General features: G+C 49.3%; 1 pseudogene; it reads right to left on the minus strand.

Annotated features, from left to right (window-relative positions):
• Positions 1 to 7,998, minus strand: part of LOC105820418 — a 17,258-nt pseudogene that overhangs the window by 7,801 nt on the left and 1,459 nt on the right.

The raw sequence follows: 7,998 nt of genomic DNA on the forward strand, positions 1-7,998 counted from the left end.
CACAGTCCCCAGGACTGCCCTGACTTCTCACACCAACTGAAGAGGTTCAGGAGGTTCCCAAGAAAACCCTCAGGTTTGACATCACACTAGAAGGGCTCACGGAGTTCACCGAAAGCTGTTGTACTCACAGTTACGCTTTACTACAGGGAAAGAATATGGATTAAAACCAGCCAGGGAAGAAACGCACAGGGCAGAGTCTAGGACGGTTCCAAACACAGAGCTTCATACACGGAGTCAGGATGTGCTGCCCTCATGGCATTGGTGGGTGACAACATGCAAGAGTATTGGCCACCAGGAAGCTCCCCTTAGCCTTGGTGTTCAGAGCTTTTACTGGGGCTCCATGACGCAGGCGTGAGTGGGTGGGTGGTTGATTGCCTACATGGTTGAACTCAGTCTCCAGATCAACTGATTCTACATGACCCAAAGCCCCCACCCTAAATCACGTTGTTGGTCTTTCTGGCACCACCAGCCTTTATCTTCCGACCATCAGGTGTGGCCAGTCCTCACTCTGAACAAAGACACTGCTGTCGGGTGTGACACAGATCACCTCCCAGAAGCCAAGGGCAAAGCCCAGAGCTTTGTTGGGCAAGGCCAAAGTCTTTGCTTATCTTTACTTATACATAAAACTCAACCTTTTAAAGCGCACGATCGGGTAGTTTTGGTGTATTCGCAATGTTGTGCAACTAAAAACACTATCTATTTCTAGAACATTTTCATCACCTCTAACAGAAACTCTGTCCCCATCAGCAATGACTCCCCACTTCTCTCTTGCCCTTCCTGAGTGGTTGTCCTGGGCAACCACTGATCTACTTCTCTCTCTGTGGATTTGCCTGTCCTGGATTTTTCATATAAATAGAATCCTAAACGATATGTGGCTTTTTGTGACCGGCTCTTTTACTTAACATAATGTTCCTCAGGTTCATCCATGGTCAGGTATGTGTATCAGTACTTCATTCCTTTCCATGGCTGTGGTGGATGGATATACCACCTTTTGTTAATCAGCGGATGGACATTTGAGTTGCTAGTTTTTTGTTTGTTTGTTTTTTTATTTCAGCATATTATGGGGATACAGATGTTTAGGTTTTTTTTTTTTTAGAGTCACTAGTTTTTGACAGGTATACGTAACGCTGTTATGAACATCTGTGTACACGTTTTTGTGTGATCACATTTTCAGTTCTGGGCATAAGGCCAGCGTCTCCTGGTGCCCCTTGACTGTCAGCACATCAAGACAAGTTTCCAGAGAGCTGCGGTCCCCTTCTGGGTGGACAGACTCAACCTCTGGACTCCCAGCCGTCAGCATGTGGGTCCTGGGGCATCTGACCCCTGAGGACAGATGCGGCCTCCAGACTAAAGGAGGGAGATACTGTTTACCTAAGCTAGAATACTTGCGGATTGTGAAAAGAAATTATCACGTCACCAAAACCAAAGAATGAAAGGACTGTGCTTCAGCCCAGAACTGGACACTCTAACTGCCCCTACAATGTCCCCACTGTGTGGCCATCCAGGTGTCCCTGAAAACATTCAGGGAAAGGCAACAGCCTAGGCAGTGCCTCCACGTTCAAAATAATCTTCCTTGGGCTGAGCTGAAATCCCAGTTACCCAAGGTAGCGCTCGGCTCAGACGTCTGAAGGCAGGACCCGTTTTCCTGAACCACAGTGTATTCTGTATATCCCTAAATTCCTCACTTCAACCAAAGACAGTTGATTCTTCCTGTTCAAGTCCAATTACTGAGCCCCGGCAAATACCTTACAATAAACCCCGAGAGGAACAGAATCAACCTTTCCCTCTCCCAGGCAAGGACACTGAACCTGGGGCTCTTCTTTGAAAGCTCACTCCAAAAATGTCATCACTTTTACTTGAAATGCGAAGCAAACCACCTACCGGCTTTGGTGGCTCTCCCGCAGCTGCTGCAGGCCTTGGTCAGCCAAGCCTTCCAGGACGAAGAGGTGGATCTTGCCCTCCAGGAGGAGGAAGCCAGTGAGCATGTCCAGGTGCGGCCGCTCCTGGATCTTCAGCCGCATCTTGAAGGCTGACAGGATCTGCTGGACGTTCTTGGCGGGGTAGGAGTCCAGATCCAGGGCCTTGGCGTTGGTCATGGTGATGTCCTGCAGCAGGTTGTTGTAGGAGGATGAGCTTCTTGAAGTCGAATACAAAGATGATGCAGCCAAACTGGGTGCCCCCGGGGTGTAAATCGGTGGCAGTGGCCCTCTGTGGCACCGTGATGTCCACTCAGCTTGAACAGGGAGTGAGCCTCTATGTAGTTGCCTGTGGGCACTGGGCCGTGCTGGACGCCATCTGTGGGGACCCGAAACCCCGCAACCTTCCTGCTCCTGCCATCCCGGCTGCAGTGTGTGGGCTTGAGCTCGCAGCCGTGGATGGGGACGACCTGGTTCAAGTACTTGTGGCCGAAGAGGAGGTCAGCAAAACTGACCCGGGCTACCTTGTAAGCGTCCCATATCTTTTTCTGGGATCCAAAGTGGTTGTTCTCTGTGTCTTGGGAGAGATGAGGCTTTGGAAGTTGAGGTACGAATCCAGGGGGTCCTCCCTAAACAGCGTGGGCTTCCGAGAATACCCCTCTGACTTGCCATTGCAGTCATGAACTTCTACCAGCATGGGGGGGCCCTCCAGGTACTCCTTCAGGTCGCCGGGGTGCATTGCCCCCAGAAGATGACGTTGATGTCTTTGAAATGAATCTGCGGTGCATGGGGTTCCCCCTCAGTCCTGTGCACTGGAGTCCTATGGAACTGGTACTTGCAGTACACGGGCAGGCATAGCCTCTAGGAGAGACCAGGCCACAGCAGGTCACCCAGCTGCGATGGCGGTCACTCTGCCTCCGGTGAAGGGAGGCTCCCACCACCGGGAACTCCAACCCCAGTGCCACGCTCACCACCTGCACCCCCTGGAGCCCAAGTTTCCTCCACTGTGAACTATCCACCAGAGAGCCTCTCGTGCAAGGTCGTTACCAGGACTGCAGGACATCATGTACAAGAAGGCACCAAGATGGTGCTGGCATAAAATGAGTGCTCACTAAGTATCAGTTGTTAAGTTTTTTCCTTCCGAACTATGAGTGCCATGAAGACGGGCCATGTGTCTTTTTTTGCTCCTGGGTTTCTAGTTCCTATCCCAAGGCTGGGCACAGAAAAGGTGGAGAGAAGTGGTTTTTAGAACAGGGAGTCCTATTTCCCAGACGTACATCTGGAGGGTTGGCCCAAGTCCCCCTTTAACATAGCAATAAGTATCCATGTTGAGAGCAGCAGCCAGGGGGAGAAGAGAGCCCCAGGGGAATAGGGGGCAGAAGAGGGCAGGAGAACCAGACGGAGAGGGACAGCCAAGCTTTGCTGAGGCAGAAAATAGGGAAATTTGCATGTTGTAACTATGGTGCTAAATTTTATAAATACAGGTTTAGCTTACACAACTCTGGTCTGAATTCATACTCCAAGTGTACTACTAATTTTACACTGGAGCTGAGAATTTATTTTAATATAATCCCGGATTGGTGGTCTCCCAGGGACCTGGGAAAGACTACAAAATATCTCTGGAGAAATCCACTTTCAATCTAGGCCTCAAAGAATTCCCACGAAGAAAGTTCCATTGAACATGAGATCACAGTAAAAATCATAAAACACCTAAGGAAAAAGCTACTACTAGTAAAATCAGATGCACCAAGGCCTGAGGTATGAGAAAGATCAGACATATGAAAGAAGTGTATTTGATAGGTTTAAGAAAAGAGTATCATCAAGGTAAAATCTATTGCATTTCTACTTACTAGCCATGAACAGTTTCAAAATACAATTTTTAAACCACCAATTACAATAGCATAAAAACATAAAATACTTAGAAGAAATTAAATATCTCAAAGCAAATCTCCCATTGACCTTTTCTGAATAAGCTACTGGGAGATATGCTCCAACAAAACCAGGGACTAAACGAAGGCAGAGGAAAACACAGGAGACAGGGTTCCAACCACAAGAGGGAAGAAGGAAGAAATTAAATATCTCAAAACAAATTTCCCATTGACCTTTTCTCAAGAAGTTACTGGAGGATATGCTCCAACAAAACCAGAGAGCAAATGAAGGAAGAGGAAAACACAGAATCCAGGAGATGGGGATCCAACCAGGAGAGGGAAGAAGGAACTCCCAGGATGAACAGCAGTGCGGAACCTGTCTGGTTCACCAATGAGGGAGCACCAAGCCGCGCCCTGCTGCTGCAACAGGGAAGCCCGGGTTCCTACAGGGAGGGTAGCAACCTGCACGTGAAGAGCACCCGGGGTGCAGTAAGAGACCTCAGACTCCCAGGAACCTAATCTCTTTCAGCGTCTCTGTGGGACCCTAAATGGCAACATGCAGACGCTAATCACGATTCTCACATGGCGCCGTGGGAGGGTCTCAGATGGCACAGGGTGGGTGGGAAGAGGAGGGACTCTGACCCCAGCCCGTCCGGCTCACCATCCTCACCTCTAGCTCCTGCATGGACACGGGCTGTGACGGGAGGCAGGAAGCACACTTGATCTTTATGGTCAGGGGGTTCAAGTCCTGCTTCTGCTCCTTGGTCATGATAGGAACGTCCGTCTTCAACGTCAAAAGGCAATCTAAGACGTTGGCAGACTTCTCGCTGCTGCGACTCACGACCGTTTGCTCTCCTGGGGGGGGAACGGCCCCCGGCTTTGGCCTTTCCTTGTTGCCGGCCCCAGGGGGGGCCCAGAGGGCCCAGGCGGTTGGGGAGGGGCGGTTGCTAAATTCCCGGCTGAAAGGGGAACGTTGGAAAAAAAAAAATCTGGGAACACCCACAGGCAGCATGCTATATTGCCAGTTTCTCAAACTGAAGTCCCATAAATTCTCTAAAAGAATTGAATTTTTATGATTTAATCTTAATAATCTGTTAAGAATATAAGCATTTCCTGAGTCACCTAGGGTACAATGAGACAATCTGACTTAATTGGTCTGTGGTGTGGCCACCGCGTTAGGAGGTTTAAAAGCTCCACAGGTGATTCTAGAACTGACATTCTAGAGCTATGCTATCCACTACAGTAGCTACTGGCCATATGGGGCTACGTGAATTTAAACTAAATAAAATTTATTATTTTATTATGTTATAATGATAAAGTCTATTAAACTAATCAATGCAATTTAAACTTCAGCTCCTTCCCAACACTAGCCATATTACAAATGTTCTGTGACCCCGTGTGGCCATGGGCACCTGTGCAGGACACACGGACAGCCTCACCACCACGGCAGGAAGTGCTGATGGACAGAGCCACAGTAGGCAGCTCTTTTAGACAGAGCACCATCGAGAGAAAATAGCGCCAGTGTGTCCATTTGGTGCTTGGTGGTGTCACTTCTACCATGGTGGTCCCATGAGAAAACCATAGACATGGATGTAGAACACCAGTGGCACATCGGAGCACACCTTCCACAGGGACAGCTTTGCAATGGTGCATCTAGAGAAAAGAGTGAGCGGACTAAGCCCCTGTAAGGCACACGGCCAGGTGTGAGAATGCTTTTTTTTATATAAAGAGGGTCCACGTATTTCAACAGTCAGGAACACACTGGGGTAGCACCCCACCACCACAGAAAAGATCAAGTCTTGGAGGTGGGGTTGACCTGGGTTCGAATCCCAGACCTGACTCTTTGTCATGGATAGAGTCTCTTTGAGGTTCAATTTTGTCATCTGCAACGTGGGGGTGGACACTCCTTTCTTGGGTTTAAGAGGATTAAGAGAGATTATGTATGTGAAGGTGCCAGGGACACTGCCTGGCACATAGAATGTGCTGGAAAAGACCAGTCTATACTGCTTTCAAAATGCTTGTAAATATATCGCCAGGGCACAGGAAAGCCGAGTTGCCCACGCACAAAAAGGACAGCTGCGTGCACAGCAAGGAATGGGCCAGGTGTGCACAGAGGCTACGTGTGTTTCCTGGAGGCAGCCTGCACGGCTCCCTGGGATTCTCTTCAATAAAGAGGGTTCGTGAAGGCTACAGCTTGTCACGATTTGTGTTCTGTGACTTTGTAAGCCTTTCCGTATGAAAGACTGCCCAAGGTAGAAGAAACCCCCCGTGCAACAAAAGTGCTCAAATCATCATGGTCAGGGAGGTGCCCACCACAATTCCAGGGCAGGGTCTCCCAGCCTCTGCACTCCAGACACGTGGGGGCAGATCATTCTTGGTTGAGGGGACCGTCCTGTGCATTGGGGGATGTTTAGCAGTCACCACTTCCAGTAGTGACGACCCAAAATGCCTCCACACATTGGCAAATGTCCCCTGGGGGACAGAGCTTCTGTGAGTTGAGAACCCTGTTCTGGAGTAAGGGAAACCATGAGAGGGGGACGTCTGTGCTCCTACAACAGCCAGTCCTGAACATGCAGTAATGTCATTTAATGCTTAGAACAACCTCGCGTGGTTATTGTCATCTCTACTTTACAGATGGGGAGATTGGGGCCCAGAGATGTTAAGTAATCGTCCAAGGTCTCTTGGCTAATAAGTTGCGGAATCAGTATCGAAACCAGTTCTGCTTGGCTAAGTGTGGCCCCTTCGCTATGCAATACTATCTCTTTTTTGAGACAGGGTGTCTCTCTGTCACCTGGGTAGAGTGCAGTGGTGTGATCATAGCTCACTGCAACCTCCAACTCCTAAGCTCAAGCCATCCTCCTGCCTCAGCCTCCCGAGTAGCTGGGGACTCCAGGCACGTGCCACCATGCCTGGCTCATTTTTGTATTTTTTGTAGAGACGAGATTTTGCTGTTACTCAGGCTGGTCTGGGACTCCTGCCCTCAACCTCGGCCTCCCAGAGTGCTAGGATTACAGGCACGAGCCACCACACCCAGCCTGTCTCCCTTTAAAATAAGAGTTCACTGCCAAACGCAACATCTTTCTAGAATCTTACTGGGTTATTGGACAACCAATATTTACTACTAAGGTATAAAAATTTATGGCCCAATGTGAAATTGAATATGATTATAACCATAAATAATTATGCAGGTTTTAGAATAATATTGTGCTATTATTTCATAGCAAAAACCAGGCATACAATTGGCTTCCTGAGCTGAGCTAAGGCCATTCTCAGTTTATGACCCTAAACTATGTCATCGATATAAGCGAGCAGATTTTTCTGTTCCCCTTGCTGAAGGCCTCGTGCCTGCATCAGCCCAACCAAACGTCCTAGAGAAGCAGCTGCCACCTCCCCACCAGCAACCTGAGCCCCTCTGCAAACAAGGATTGTGTTAAGCAGTTTACACACATTAGCTCCTGTGATTCTTAACCCAGCACTCAGAGGTAAGAATCATCACCCTCATTTCACAGACAAGGACATTGAGACTCAGAGAAAGGAGGTGACCTGCTCATAAGCGGCAGGATTCGAAGTCTGTTTGTCACCAAAGTCCTTGCATGTGAATGGCCACATTGCAGGGCCATGACCGTACAGGTTAAAGAGAGGGGAGTCCTGGACATGTCCTGGCTTCGCCCTGTTAGAAACAGCCATGCCGGGCAGGCCGAGACAGAGGAAGCTTCTGCTTCCTATCACAGCAAAATTAAGGAACAAAGTCAGCCTGATCCGGAGTGGGGTGGGTGGCAAGGAGCTCCCCCACCGGGGGACCATGGATTCCTCTTTGGGATCGAGGGTGAGGGACGCATCTGCCAGATGCTTCTGCTCAAAGCCACAGCGGCAGCAGCTACACTGGGGCCTGATCCCCCCAGACCACAAGATGGCAACCTCCGGAACTCTGCTCACTAGCACGGCTGCTTCTCAAGAAAAGACCTTGATGCTAAGGTGATCAGAAAGGACCAACTTCAGGTGATGGCTGAATTTTCAAAAATTCATTTCAAAGTGCAAACCCAGCCTGAGCAAGAATGAGACCCATCTCTACAAAAAAAAAATAGAAAAACTAGCTGGGCATGGTGGCGCATGCCTGTAGTCCCAGCTACTCGGGAGGCTGAGGCAGGAGGATCACTGGAGCCCAGGAGTTTGAGGCTGCAGTGAGCTGTGATGACGCCACTGCACTGCAGCCC

The sequence above is a fragment of the Propithecus coquereli genome, unplaced genomic scaffold (assembly GCF_000956105.1).
Source record: "Propithecus coquereli isolate 6110/MARCELLA unplaced genomic scaffold, Pcoq_1.0 Scaffold525, whole genome shotgun sequence".
Lineage (NCBI taxonomy): Eukaryota > Metazoa > Chordata > Mammalia > Primates > Indriidae > Propithecus > Propithecus coquereli.